Below are 16258 nucleotides of genomic sequence, written 5' to 3' on the forward strand. Positions count from 1 at the left end.
CATAATAGACATCCGTTATTAAGTTAAGGAGATTCTGTAGTCCACGAATACTGGGATGGCCTTCAAGCTTTAAGGAACACCTGGAACTTGAAAGCAACTTGGTTTTATTTTTACTAGTGTATATTAACTATGGATAATGGATTTTCTGGTGATGTTTTGTGCATATGTATGATTTATTTTAATCATATTCAGCCTCTTTATCCTCTCTTGTCCTTTCCTACTGCTGCAGGTTCCCTTTCTCTCCCCCACATAACCTCCCTTCTGATTTCATGTCTTGATTTTTACTTTTGGGTGATTCAGTGAGTTCACTTACGGTTGCTTATAGGGACAAATGACCACACTGCTGAAGAAACTGTCTCTTCCTCCTCTGGCAACCACTACCTGCCTATAAGTCCCAAAGATGTAGGACATCATGACTCTCACTCCTTTCCATAAAATAACATCAGCAGATCCAAGTACAGTGCAGGTTTTGTACAATCAAGAACAATTGTTGCAGTTCAGGAGTACAACAGCCAGCTGTACCTTACCTAGAAGACAGCATTGTATAATAGTCCATACTTTGGCTTTCTGTCCCCTCTTCCTTTCTGGAATAGATTGCCCATTGAAGTCCTAGCATTCAGTGGTAACTTGTTCTCAGCACATGTGTCAGTATGAACCCCAAGAGAAACCACCACCTATGGCAAAAAGAAGCTTCTCTCTCCAAACTTGACAGCGTGGCTAGTCTATGCGTATTAAGATAAATATTTAGAAAGTGCTTTGATAGGCATATCATGTCTATTTAGCAATACCTCAGTACTGGCAAGCAGAATTTCATACTGAAACACAAGAAACATTCCTTTGTACCTCAGTGTTTTTCAAAACGTGGTATGGGAGATTACATTTAATGGCTACATATTTCTTTAAATATAATTGAAATATAATTAACTCATACCAAAGACATGGCTTAAAACAAGGCTGCATTTTTACTGAAAATAGATTTTTCTCCCATAGAATGCATTCCAAACACAGTTTTCCCTCCCTCCACTCCTCCTAGTCATCCCATACCTCCACTCTTCTCCAGATTGTCCTCCCCTCTGTTTCCTCTTCAGAAAAGAGCAGGTCTCCAATAGATGGTTGTCAAACAGGACAAAACAAGATACAATAAGACAAGGTGAAAGCGCTCATATTAAGCCTGAGCAAGGCAACCCTATAAGACAAAAAAAGTCTCAAGAACAGGTAAAAGGGTCAGAGGCAATCTGCCCCGCAGTTAGTATTTACACAGAAACTCCAAGCTAACAGCCATAACATACATTAAAAGGACATGATGTAGGCCCATGTTTGCCATTTCAGTCTCTGTGGGTCCATGTGACCATGGCTTAGTTTATTTGGTGGGTCATGTTCGCTTGGTGTCCTCCATCCACTCTGACTCCTACAGTCTTCCCTCCCCTCTTCTGCTGAGTTCTTCCATCTCCAAGGGGAGGAACCATAGAGGCCTCCAGTTTACATTTTCTCTCTGTTAATGTCTGGCTGAGGATCTTTGTACCCATTCCCATCGGCTGCTGAAGGAAGCCTTTCTAATGAAGATGGGACAAGGCACCAATATATGAGTATAGCAGAATATCATTAAGAATCATTTTGTTGATTATTTTTCCATTAGTGTTTGGTTTTACACTAGGTCTCTGGGATATCCAGGCTCTGGTTCCTGGCTATCCAGATAGTTTAGGGCACAGGTATTCTCTTTTGGCTTTGGCCTCAAGTTAAACCAAACACTGGCTAGCCAGTTCCACAACTTCTGCACCAACATTGCCCCAGCACATCTCACAGGCAGGACAGGTTGTAGGTGGAAGGTTTTATGGTTGAATTGGTGTCCAGGTTTCTCTTTCCATAGCTAAGGCTGCATTTTTAAGGTTTAATTTTTGAGGTGATCTAAAGATAGCATTAAGAGCATTATATGAGGGATAGAAAAGGCTCTTGCAGTCAGCCACAGTTCTACTCCAAGCATTCATGTCTGTTGGCTGCCACACACATGGGTAGCACACACACACACACACACACACACACACACGATAGAGAGACAGAGAAAGAATAAAGTGACTTACAAAATGATATGAATATAAAGATGCATAAAAACCATGAATGAATGAAGTCTGAGAAATTATTGAGGCCCAATCCAGAGAATTGGCCCAATACTCTACCTGTTCCTCCATGTGGCTGTAGATCAGGTGTGTCCTAACTTTCCTCTTTATACTCCTCTTGGCTACTTTTGAGCACAGCTATATGACCAAATCCAGTCTACTATAAGAAGCAATGGTGGTCTAAAACGGCAAAAGCAATTTCTATTCACACTGCACACCAGCAAGGGTCTGTTGGTAGCTCTACTCTCCTACAAGGGCCACCTCAGAAGACCAGATCTCTTTGTAGTGTTGCCACTGCAGAATAGAAGGGTCAGACCCACGTGGCCTCTCAGTGTTTCAGGCTGGAAATGAAGCAACTTTGTGTTCACTAACACTGTATGGGCAAAAACAAGCCGAATGCCACTCAGAAGAAAAATATAATCTTGCTATGTACCTAGAAGAAAAGAGACAATGTGCACACCTATTTATGCATGGCATCCTAATATTTTGAACTGCATTAATGATAGTTTAGTATTACTGAAGCTTAACCATTTCCATATAACTGATTTAATTTTCTCTTAGAAGATAGTATATTATTATGCCAGTCTCCATAAGACCAATGAATTAGATTGATTATTTCCACCACTTTGTTTACTGTAAACTTTTCCCAATCCAAGTTGTATTGGTTTCATTAAAAGACATCAAGTATGCTTCCACATTCCTTTGACACAGAAAGTATATTCAAGCTCAGGATACTCCCTACTGTTACCTAGTTTCTGGTATTTATCACCTCCACCTCCAATGTCACCAGGCTGGTCGCAAAGCATCAATATTAGCACTTTATTTCCATATGGGTGCTGTGTTCTCAAGGCTTTGCCTCACTTTTTCACTATTATGAGGTAGACTGGATCTGGTCATAAAGATTTGCTCAAAACTGACCAAGTGGAATATAAAGAGAAAAGTCAGGACACACCAGCCCCATGGCCACATGGAGATGCAGATCGGGTGTCAGGCTGTTTCATTTTCCAGGAGAAAACAGGCATCCACATTTTGTTTGAAATTCTGATTCTTAAGAACAAGAAACAATTTCTGTCTAAAATGTTGATATAGCCACAAGGAGTACCATGAATCTATAATGCAAATTGGTTACATAAGTCATTGGCTTTTAGTTTCTAAGACATGTGCACTGTTGATCACTATACAATTTGAAGAGTAAGAAATCAAACAGACCTCACTATTGTTTCCTAATTGGCAAAATAAATGCTATTTCCCCCTTTTTTCCTGATAGAGATGAAACATAATTAACTGGAAAAAATGAACAAAATCAATCACACATGTTATTTGTGAATGAAAAATTATAATCCATATTTTAGGAGAAGATTGACATAATGGGCCAATACGAAGGGTAGTTAGTATTGGGTAATAATTTCTAACATACTGCCTTATTAGCCTTAATTCTCAGTTGAGACTAGACTCTTCAGAATCAAATAGTGAGTCTTTAACCTTTGAATACAAATAATTAATCCCTTAATTACAAAGCACTGGTGTAACTAAATTGAGACAAAACGTCATTACCTAGCATTCTCTTTTATTAGTGCTCTCCCTAAATTCTGTGTTTTTGAAATACTTTGTCAGACCATAGTCATCAATCGCTATTTAATTACAATTTCAACCACTTAACTGTGCATAAATGAGTTTGCCATAAAAGCATAAGGAGGAACATGGAGAAAACTTAGGCTCTTTTATCTTAGTAAGTCAGATGGTAGTGGCCAAATTAGTTCAGTGAACATAGCCTTAGAAATACTGGTTTAACATTAGTGTTTTAATAGTTTTAAAAATACATTTCTAAAATTATTTTTTCCATTTCTGTTTGTTTACAAGTTCAAAACATATTAACATTGCTTTTACTTATATTAACCCAAACATCTAAATTAAAAATGAAAAAGTAAAACAATTGTATAGCTTTGCTGTAGGTCAGAATCCATATCCATATGTAACTGGAATGTGTCTCATTTCTTATACTATTACCAACCTCTTGGTGTTAGCAATATCAGACTACTAGAACAGCCCCAGTATCTCAGGCCTCTGGGAGTGATCACTAGTCACCATGGAATCCATTCCAATCATTTGGATGAGTTGAGAAATTAAGCTTCCTAAAAGAATAAAGTTGATTATTTGGTTTACTTTTAGTTTTCAAACAGAAGGCCCTTGAGGCAAATAAGATCGGTTTTATGCTGTAACAAAAACGTTAATGTGCAAGAATAACAGAATAATTAACAACCTAAAGTCCTAAAATTCTAAGTACAATGATAATGACTTGGATAGACCCTTATGGTTATAAATTAGATAAAATCATCTCAAACTGGGTTAACTATGAAAGGGAATTTGCTGGTTCCTTACTTGAGACCATGAAGTGTAGACCATGACTCAAAGCATGGCTAACAAGATACTATCAGAGCTCTGCCTTGCTTTCTTGTGTCTCATCAGCACCTTCACCTACCTTGGGTCCATTCTCCAACAAACTGTTTTCTTCTGCTAGTATGAGGGCCACCAGCAGCCCCAAATTTGATCCCAGAGGTTCCAGAACAGATTGTCTAGGTACCAGGTAAGCCAATCATGGCCGAAATACTTCTCTAGACCAGTTGCACTCAATGATTGTCTGAGTATCTTTTGTGCTTGTCTGGCGATTATCCTTGAAGTCATATGGGAAAATGCCCCCTTTGACCACATAAACCACGTCCTCATAAATTTACCTTCATTTATACTTCATAACTGTAATTTTTGCTGTTATGAATAGTAATATAAATATTTTTAAAGGTAGAGGTTTATCAAAGGAATTGTGACCCAGAGGTTGAGAACCACTAACTTAAACTGAGTTCACCAAATAAATCCAGCTGCTATTGCAAGAATAGAGAATTCAGAGTGGGCAGGCACCATTGCTCAGTCCCTCCCACTACAATCCCTACAGATTCCACTTCTCCTCTAGGACAAGGATCCATACAAAATTCCCAAGAACTTCTAATCCCGGAGATGTAACGAGAAGAAAAATTATATCCCCTGCAGCATCCACTCATTTTTGGTTCTATTTTATGAAGCTACACTAACAAATTGAATTCCTCTTTACTGATCTCCTCTGTCCCTTTATATCCTTACCAGAAATCTACTCTCATTGCCTTTTCTAGATCTTCCCCAAGCTCAATTATCCCATGTCCTGCTGATATTCTTCCTATGATATTGTTTACCACACCATATTGGTCATTTCTTTGAATGTCTACTTGAAAGCATGTCGCCCCGAAAGCCTTCATGAGGAAACGAAGTCCTTTATTCATCAACATGGTAGCCTCTCTAAAAGGGAAAACTTTGTCTCTTGTGTACTTAGATTAGGAAAACAGGAGAATAGAAAATTCATCTGAGAAAACAGCTTCCTGCAAATAGTTACTTTAAAAATTTAACCTGGAGCTTAAAGAATAAATATTGATGTCTAAAAAATACACTTAGAGGAAATAATTTACTACCTACTGAAGTAAAACAAAAAGTTAATGAAATGTTACTCTAGTTAACACTGTGTAAATAAAGATTTCTTATTCTTAATCACATTTTGCCTTCCTTTTCCCCCTCTCCTTCTCACAGACATAAAGGTAACACATTATGTCAAGCTAAAAGATAATAACTAGGTACAGGTAGACCATTGTATAGTTCAGAAAAGAATCTTAAAACTATGGCCTGAATATCATAGGCCTGATTCTGGACAGCAGCATGGGCAAACGTTCTGCCTAAAGCTACCCAACTCCATTCTCATGCAATGAACAAAGCACTACTTGGGCATTTGCTACATGCTAGGCCTACTGCTAGGCACTGAAAAAAGAAGGGAAAAATACATAAACTCAGTCCTCAAGATGCTTATGGTCTACTGCCAGGGTCCTGGATCAAGATTACATGAGTTTTTCAGTAATGTTGAGAGATATGTTATAAAGATAATATATTGAGAAGAAACACTGAAAACTGTAGGACAGCGATAGATTGTGGAGACTATGTTTTATGCCTGAGGATTTAGACTTGGACCCGAAGACCCCAGGTGGAATTGAAGGATTTTATGTGGAGTTGTGCACAGTTTGTGCATGCTATGGAAATATTGCTTCCTGGGCAGCCAGCAGCAAGAAATGGAGTGAAACAGAATTGGGAATTTAGGGAGGCCAAGTGTAGGCAACAGTCTAGGATAGATGTTCTGGGTGGCTGAATGGTATCAATGTGCCTTGAATAAGGAGAGGAGACAGAGATGTATGGGCTAGAGTTTAAGGTCCTTAACAACATACTAAGCAGAAGGATCCAGAGAACAGGAGTAAGAGCAAAGTATGTCCCCAAGGATCCCTACTTAAACAGCTGGTGAGTGATAATGTCGTTTGCTGCAATAGTGAATATTTTTAAAAGGCTGTTTGGGACCTGGAGAGACGACTCTGCAGTTAGAAGCACTGGCTTCTGGGGCAGAAAACTCAGAATCAGTTGTCACATGGTAGGTTCTAACCACCTATAACATATGTTACAGAGGATCTGATGCTCTCTTTTGGCCTCCATGAGCACTAAGTTCACACATGGTGTACATACATACATGTAGGCAAAACAGATTAAAGTAAATTAATCTTTTTGAAAAGAAGTTTGAAGGAGAGAAACAAAGATAGGTTAATATTTGTGTATGTGTGTGTCTATCTATCTGTGCCTGTGTGTGTGAGTCTCTTTGTGTGTGTGTGTGTGTGTGTGTGTGTGTGTGTGTGTGTTGAAGATGTATGTTTGGTTTATGCAATACAAATTTAGCACCTATTAAAAGTATCAAATTCTGAAATGCGCCTTATTAGACTAAAGGAAAGATCTCAAGCAGGTTATATTCCTTTTGAGATTTTAGGGGAGAATCTAACTTTGGCTTCTGCAGGACTCCTCCAATCCAGAATTTGTGTTCCCTTTCCTCTGCCATTCAAATCAGCACAGGCGAGTCCTCCTTGTATCTGCCTGATATCCTCTTGTGTCATCCTATTTCATTTTGATGGGCTATTGTGTCTGTAGCGGGCCCTTTGAATATAGTTTATTCCAATCTGTCACACTTTCAGCTAGACCTTGATACTCAGTGGGTGCTTCACAGCCATTTCCTAGTAGAGAGTTAGAAAGGGAACAGAGAACTATCCATTTCAGGAATCTTGTGGGTCAAAGGAATGAGTTCTTAGGAACCACCATTTCCACAGAAGATGGAGAAGTCAAGCTGGCCAGGAGGGTAAGAAGAAGACTGAAAGAGATGAAACCATAACTAGTAGAACATAGCAGACACAAGTCAAAGCAATAGAAAGATGCAAGAAAGAGCCAATTGGCTTCTAATGAGAAGAGGTTTGACAAAATTATTTAAAGATATTTCCAATATAGCTGCCTAACATCATCTTGGATAGAACGTGTTTGTGTTGCTATGGACCAGTTTTGAAGACAATTAAAGCCACACTAAGCATTCCGAGTTTTCACTAATGTCTTCTTGGAATGAAACACATATCGAGGTTTTCAGCCCCTGAACAGTATAACCTGATCAAGGCTAGCAATCTGTGAAAACACTCAACCTAAACAGGAATGAAATTGTGTTCGCGTGTCTTTTTAGAGACACTGACATCTGCCTCCAAGGTGAAATCGGATCATGGCCTCAATTTGCCTGTCTTCCCAAAGGCATTTAAAAGAGTTGAAATTCATGTAAAACATGGGAGGGAATCCCAGCACAGGTTTGTGAAACTCCATGTTGTATGCAAGGTGTGAAACCCAGGTCTGAAGATGCCAAATGTGATGGCAGGTATTTGCCCAGAAGGCCCATTGAGTCCTAGTGTGGGAAGGAAAGCTTATTGCTTGAGGCATTCTGTTTCTCTTCTGGAGGCAGGATGCCTATATACATGTGCTCCTAATGAGAAACCTGCCCTCAGGATATCTGGTACAGTTGCTGCAGAGCTATACTGTTCTGTTATTAGGGATTCTGCCCTAGGGAACAATTATGTTATTGCAATAATTAGAGGCAGTTCATCTCCATAATAATGGAAACCCTGCCTTGGAGGCAAAACATTAAAGCAACAGCAAGCTCTGTGGTTCTTCTTAGGATCTGTTGCCCTGGTTATTGGCAGTACTATATCACTTTAATTTTGCATGCACAGTTGTGGAAATAAACGTTATCCTGCTTCTCCAAATTTAGTTCCGGAATTTTCACCCATTACCTCAGCTTGTCTGTCTTGGAGCTATGGGTAAGACATCCATGGTCTTAAACATCTCTGTCATGCAGTTACAAAGTGGCAGAGAGAGATTTCTTTTAAATGTTTCTCGTGATACATTTGTTCACCAGATAGTCCCTTGGGAGACTCCGTGAACTTATCCTCAGCCACAGTCTTATCTATGTTAATGTAGTACGTCATGGAGCATCATAGTCAGGGGTGAATATACTGGCTGCTCTAAGTCAGTCACCACCTGAGACTAGCCTGACCCCTCCTAGACTCAAGCTTCAGAGTATTGGTTAGGTCTCAAGCATATCTGTGGCGCTCATTCAAGAAACTGTAAAATCAGATCCTCAACCTAAAAGCAATGTTTGCTTTTAAAAAAAAAATACCGTTTGCAATGTTTCCTATATAAAGGCTCTGTGCTAGCCAGTCCTCTGGCCCTTTCCTCACTTTAAATCCTTATATTAACTTTCCGGCTGCTTCCCTTGGGACCAGCCCTCACCCAGGTTTTTCTAATCGCTGAAGCTCCCCACATCATACCACTCTGATTAATTCATTTTAATAAATGCCTGTCACGTCTCTCATCCCTCCTCTGTACAACAAATATTTGACATGATAGACATAATGTCATTGAAATCAGCATTCTGTGGATGACATAAAAGGAGAGACTAAAAAATTTCCACAGTCAGTTAAAGGGCAAAGACTATTCATCCTATTCTCTTGGAAACTTTGTTCGCAGATATGCTGAACTGGTATTCATTTCTCCTCACAGGCTGCAAGGGCTGAGGGGAAAGGTGTTATTTGAATTAGAGCACACAGGTAGCCCCTTACTCAGTGCCCAGAATGCAGTAGATACTCAGTATTATCGTATGTAACGAACAAAGCAGCTGTTGTAGTTGGAACGTGTTGCATCTTCCCACAGACGCGTATGTTTAAATGCTTGGCTACCAGCAGGTGGTGCTGTTTTGGGAAGTTGTGAAATCTCTTCATTTGAGACTTGGGAGGATAGAAGTGGGTCACTAGGAGAGGTGACACTCTAGCCCTGCTTCTGGCCTCAGCTCTCTGGTTCTTGGGTCACAAGATGTGTGGAGCCCCACCCTTGTGTCAACCATTATTATGAATATGAATCCCCCTGTGCTTTTCCTACCTTGATGAACTGAAACCCAGGCCAAGGTAAACTGTTCCTCTCTTAGGTGACCAACGCATCACAACAATCATAATATACCTAATGCAACAACTAAATGAAAGCAGCTGTTCCTGGGAGGGGATTGCTGAAGGTAGTGGTGGTATATTTAAGTATAAGGAGCAGTGTTTAAAAATATGTTTTATTTGAAAGGAGAGCGAAACGTTTTAACTGGAGATAAGGGTGAGGTGTTTCTTAAAACTGGTAGGAAAAGCATCACAGTGTGGCAAAGCAAGGAGCTTGTATTTCACTGAGGAGCCAACAGATTGCAGGAGGATGCTGGTATGCCTTTCCACACTTCCTTTAAGGTGTACCTTATCTGTAGTCATTTGAATTCGGCAGCTGTAGTCAGTATCTACTGTGAATCACTATGCATCCAACTAGGAAATCCCCAAGCATCCCAAGGGCAGAATTTCTCCATCTTGTCAGCAAAGGCACAGATGTACATCACAAGTATAGCTCTAAATATCAGTAGCTGTTGACTGTTCCAACACTAACAGAGGTAGACCAAGTCTCAGGCTGAGGACGTGGCTTAGCTGCTAAAAATACTTGTTGTAGTCCTGAAAACAGCTTGATATTGGCACAAAAACAGACAGGTAGACCAATGGAATCTAATTGAACACCCCGATATTAACCCATACACATATGAACACCTGTTCTTGGACAAAGAAGCTAAAATTATACAATGGATAAAAGAAAGCACTTCAACAAATGGTGCTGGCAGAACTGGATACTGCCATGCACAAAACTTAAGTCCAAATGGATCAAAGACCTCAACATCAATCCAGCCACACTGAACCTCTTAGAAGAGAAAGTGAGAGGTACCCTTGAAAAAGTTGGACCACTTCCTGAACATAACACCAGTAGCACAGACACTAACATAGACAATTAATACATGAGGCCTCCTGAAACCGAGAAGCTTCTGTAAGACAAAGGACACAGTCAACAAGACAAAAATGCAGCCCACAGAATGTGAAAAGATATTCACTAACCCCACATCTGACAGAGGGCAGATCTCCAAAATTTACAAAGAACTCAAGAAGCAAGTCTCCAAAACACCAAAGGATCCAATAAAAAAAAGTGGGCTACAGAACTAAATAGAGAATTCTCAATAGAGGAGTCTCAAATGGCTGAGAGACACTTTAAAAAGTGCTCAATGTCCCTAGCCATCCGGGAAATGCAAATAAAAACAACTCTGAGATACCATCTTACTCCTGTCAGAATGGCTAAAGTCAAAAACACCAAAGACAGTTTATGCTGGACAGGATGTGAAGAAAGGGGAACACTCCTCCACTGCTGGTGTGAGTGCCAACTCATACAGCCACTTTGGAAATCAATATGGAGATTCCCCAGGAAAAAGGGAATCAATCTACCTCAAGATCCAGCAATTCCACTCTTAGGCATATACCCAAAAGATGCACATTCATACAACAAGGACATCTATTCCACTATATTCATAGCAGCATTATTTGTAATAGCCGGAACCTGGAAGCAACCTAGATGCCCCTCAGCTGAAGAGTGGATAGAGGAAATGTGGTACATATACACAATGGAGTACTATTCAGTGAAAAAAAAAACAATGGAATCTTGAAATGTTAGGTAACCCAGTCACAAAAAGACAAACATGGTATGTATTCACTCATATATGGATTTTAAATGCGGAACAGGGGAGTGCCAGCCTTCAATCCCACTGCCAGAGAGTCTGGGAAACAGAATCTTAAGCCAATAACTGATGGAAGCAGAGGCAGTCACCCACAACTAAACATTGAACTGAACTCCTGGAACCCAGTGACAGAGAGGGAGGACTGATGAGCAAAGGGGATTAAGACTGGGCTTGTTTAACCTGCAGAAAAAGCTGACCTGAATAAGAGGGAGCTCTTGAACCCCAGACTGATGACTGGGAGGCCAGCATGGGACTGATCCAGACCCCCTGAAAGTGGGTATCAGTGAGGAGACCTAAGCAATCTATTGTGCCTTGGGTAGTAGATCAGTATTTATCCCTGGCAGACAAATGAACTTTGGGTGCCCATCTCATAATGAGGGATGCTCTCTCAGCCTGGACTCTAGGCGGAGGGCCTAGCCCTGCCCTGAACAAAATGACAGACCATGAATATCACTCATGGAGGGCCTTTCCCTCCCTGAGGGATGGAGTGGGGATTTGGTGGGGAACTAGGAGAGTGGTGGGAGGGTGTGGGAGGAGCGGAGGGAGAGGGAGCTGGGAATGACATGTGAAGCAACCTTGTTTCTAACTTAAATAAAAAAATATTTAAAAAGGCAAAAAAAAAGAATACTTGTGAAATGTCCTGATTTTAGTTCTCCAGCACTCATAGAAAAAGCTGGACTTGGCCACACACATGTCTGCCACTCCAGTCCTGTTGTGGACAGAGACAGGAGGATTACTGTGGCTTACTGACCACCATTCTAGCTATAGGTTCAGTGACAGATTGTGTCTCAAAAAAATCAGGCAAAGAGTAATAGAGCTTATCTTCTGATATCCTCCTCTGGCTTCAGTGCCTGTGTATAATATGAACACCCACATATACATGCAAATGCCACACATGGAACACACATTTACATATGGGTGCATGCATACACTATATTTATATGAACATATGAGTGTGTGTCCAAATCCTAATTTTTCACAAAGTCTGAGATAGACCCAAAAAAAACTGTGCATATTTTGTGTCTCCTAGGTGATTCTAATATGTATCTAGATATTACAGATGTCAGTGGTCCCCGTATCTCAGAGTACCTCATGTTTTGTAAGTCCCTAGACCAGGTTCTCAACCTGCAGGTCATGACCCCTTTGGAGGGTCACATATAAAATATCCTGCATATCAGACATTTATATTAAGATTCATAACAGTAGAAAAATTATAGTTATAAAGTAGCATTTTATGTTTGGGGTCACCTCAACATGAGGAACTGTATTAAAGGGTCACAGCCTTAGGAAGGTTGACAAGACAATTTCAAAGGTACAGTCCACCACTGTCTAGGCTGTCCTTCTCACCTCACTTATTTTTCCTAGTATCACCTCGGTCACCTTGTTCTCCTTTTGTTTCTTCACATAGCTTTTGAACATGATGTTTCTTCCTCAAACGCTCTTTCCCAGACAGAGATTGCAATGCACAAGCTGCATCCAGCCCTCTGCTTGTGTTTGTGTAGTCGGAAAGCTATGAAATGCATCTGAAGAGAAACAGCATTTTGTGATGCACGAAAGTGGCACGGATGTCAACCTTCAGCGCCTACGCATGAATCTTTATCAAAGGCAACTGTATGCATTCATTGCTCAACCAGCCATGGCTGCTTTCATACTAGAAGGACAAAGTTGGATAATTACCACAAAATCTTGGCTTCCAAAGCTCAAAATGCTGGCTGACTGGTCCTTCACAGGAGAAAGTTTCCCAAACCTTCATCTGACAGACAAGCCTGGTAAAGCATCCTCAGAGCTGTATGCCCTTCCCCCTGGCTGGCTTTCTTTTTTATTTTGACTTTATTTGGGTTTCTTGTGCTTACACTTTTGATTAAATTGTCACTTCCACTGGGCCCATCTAATGCAAAGTGAAGGGAAAGGAAATTTGGTTGGAGGCCTGAATTATTTCCCTTGACTCTCCAAAGCAAGAGCTCCTGACTTTTGCCAAGGAAGCTTCTTTTGGAAAGACGTGAACCCCTTGGAGAAATTAGGTCAAGAATGGGGGCTTTAAACATGAAGGCACAGGAGGCAAAGAATGGCATAGCAGCAAGGAAAGCAGAAACCTGGCCGTGTTCATCACATCTCTGACCAGTTCCACACAGCAGCAAAGACAAGGAAGAAACCCATCCCAGGTCAAGGGCTGTAGTCCACACCAGTTGTTTTAAATAGCGACTCTCTTTTAATTTTATGTTCATAGAATGTATGAACCATCTAGCTTGGGAGAAAAAAAAGAGAGAAATTGTGAGCCTTGCTTCTAAGGACTTCATAAAACATTGTTACTGAAACAATATATACTCCCATGAAGCAATTTAAAAGCTACCAGCAAAGCGCAAATTAACATAATAGAGTCCAAACATCTCCAACAGCAGGGCTTAGGGAACATTCAGAGAAGACACCATCCCAGGCAGGCAGGACCTGCCAATAGTAGTGGCTCCCAACAGATTATGAGTTTGAGATGCTGTCAAAGTAAGTGATCCTTATAAAGAAGCAGACAGGGAGAGGATATGTGTGTTTATGTTGGCACTCACACACATGTAGTATATGTTAGCAAGTCACATGAGAAATGCAGGTGTGGGTAGACTCAGTGTCTGCAGACTGTAGATGGAAAAAAATACAATCATCCTCAATAAGAAGATGCTACGAGTTTCCTAAGAGATTATTGACATTATGAAATAATGTGAATGGATATAAAATAATAGTGACAGAAGCCCTGTGTGTCAGCTTGGCTGCAGGAAGCCCTGGGGATTCTCCAGCCATTAAGCTGAAATGAGACTTTGATCGCACTCTGTCACTGTTGCATTCATGAATAAATCTTAGGCATTAGGAACCTTGGGGATTTAAGATTTTTTTTCTTTGACTCTAATCATGTATTTCTTGGTTGTCTTGTGACCATCATTTAAATCTCAGAAAAAAATGAGCATTCTCAACCTTCTTCACCAATTTGTTGTTACATTTTTTATTTAAAAAAACTTCACTAAATACTTTATAAGATTTCTTTGAATCCTCAAGAACATGTTGTGAGGTCAGTGCTGTTAACTCTAAGCAGGGCCTGACAGGGGCATTTGATGGGGGAAGTCCTTCTGTGTATATATTTCTCTCATTGGTTGAAGAATAAAACACTGTTTGGCTAATGAGGTGGGAGGATAGGCAGGGCTAGGATGAGGAGAATTCTGGGAAAGGTAGGCAGAGAGGGCTCACCAGAACAGTTGCCATGTAGGCTGCCAAAGCAGTAACCGTCTGGACGTTCTCCGGTAAGCCAAAACTAGCTGGTACAAAGAACCTCTAGTAACAGTCATTTACCTAATGGAAACTTGTAGAGCTTTTAAGTGTTAGATTTGGGAATTAAATTCATGTCTCACATATTCCAGCACCCATGATTACACCCATTTAGCTAGAAGATGAAATAATTATACATGTTTCTCTGTATGTACATCTGGAATCTGGTCATAAGGCAAAAAAATTAATAAAAATAAAGCATTTTATTATCTCCCTTTTAAAACAGTAGGAAATTTTAATATCAATGACATGAGTGGCCACAGCAGCCTTGACTCTTAATCACTTCAATTTTTCAGTAATAAATTGGCAGCCTTTGTATCCATAACTTCGTAGTTCTAGAGAGTTGCAGGGGTGAGCAGTAATGGTATGATTTCAAGGCTGGGTCAGAGCCAGCTAAACCCCTTGGAGAAGAGGTAAATGAAATCCTTGAATTATCTCAGCAGTGCCTTTGTTCAGACCAAATAGCTTAGTATCATCAAATGGGTCTAAGTGATCATGAAAATATCCAAACCAAAGTGGCATGTAATTAAGAGCAATTAAAAGTGAAGTGATGTGACTGAGTATTAAAGCTAGACAGGCCATGTCTTGTGCCTATTCAGTGGAAGCAAGACCATAATTTCAGCTCCTCCTGACTTTGTCATTCCCAGAAAGAAAATCTGTTAGATGGCTTAGATGCACTGATGTCATGTAAATATTGACTATCTGAGATCATACACTATTTTTGGCCCTCATTTTTCTGTTGTTTAGTTTCTCCCTCATATTTCAATAACAGATATGCCACAGTTAATTATGATCCTACTAGTAAATATCCATCATGGTGTTTCTAAGTCCCCTTTGCCAAATGAACTAATTAGAGAACAACACTTGGCTCTCTATATAATTACAACATATGGTACCTAGAGGGTACATATAGCAGAATTAGGTTGCCTGATGAGAAATCCAGGTGGTGGCTAAAAGACTATTAAACAGAGTTAAGGAGTGTGTGTGTGTGTGTGTGTGTGTGTGTGTTAACATACACAATTCCTCCTACTGTTCTCTGAAGCATATGAAATGCTTTGAAATTCAACTACCTTCCCACATGAAATAACATAATTATATCATATAATGAGAGTTTTAAATTTTAAGAGAAAACAAATCAATGAAATATTTATATAAATTATTTAACTTGTCATGCCTCTTGTCATGCATAGTGACTCGGGAAGGCTAAATATAGCCCTGTGAAAGAATTACTTGATGAGACACAATAGGCTCTCTAAGATAGATTATTTCTGCAAACTGCTATGTATATGTCTGTAGTGGTCCTGAATCCTTAAACAAGAAGGAGGAGGAGGAGGAGGAGGAGGAGGAGGAGGAGGAGGTGGAGGAGGAGGAGAAGGTGGAGGAGGAGGTGGTGGAGGTGGAGGAGGAGGAGGAGGAGGAGGAGGTGGAGGAGGAGGTGGAGGAGGAGGAGGTGGAGGAGGAGGTGAAGGAGGAGGAGGAGGAAGAAGAAGAAGAAGAAGAAGAAGAAGAAGAAGAAGAAGAAGAAGAAGAAGAAGAAGAAGAAGGATTCTTTGCACCTATTCATAATCTCTGAAAAACCATACTAATTGGTAGTTGGTTTGGGTAGGTGGTGGGTATTGTTTTGGATCTGTGAGTTTAAGTCTGCTTACAGATTAGTGAGTTGGAGTCTGCTTATCCAGGTCTGCAAGAGCTGACTTTGAACCTTTCCTCCCAGTATCATGTTCAGTGATATCAGTCATTCTAGTAACTTGAGATTGGCCCTAGTGGTGTTATTTATGTCATGGAATTG

General features: G+C 40.3%; 1 protein-coding gene across 8 annotated transcripts in view; it reads left to right on the plus strand.

Annotated features, from left to right (window-relative positions):
- The window catches only part of Cntn4 (contactin 4), a 1002315-nt gene that overhangs the window by 845775 nt on the left and 140282 nt on the right, over window positions 1-16258 (plus strand). The window lies entirely within an intron of this gene.

Source organism: Mesocricetus auratus, unplaced genomic scaffold (assembly GCF_017639785.1).
Source record: "Mesocricetus auratus isolate SY011 unplaced genomic scaffold, BCM_Maur_2.0 Super-Scaffold_100676, whole genome shotgun sequence".
Lineage (NCBI taxonomy): Eukaryota > Metazoa > Chordata > Mammalia > Rodentia > Cricetidae > Mesocricetus > Mesocricetus auratus.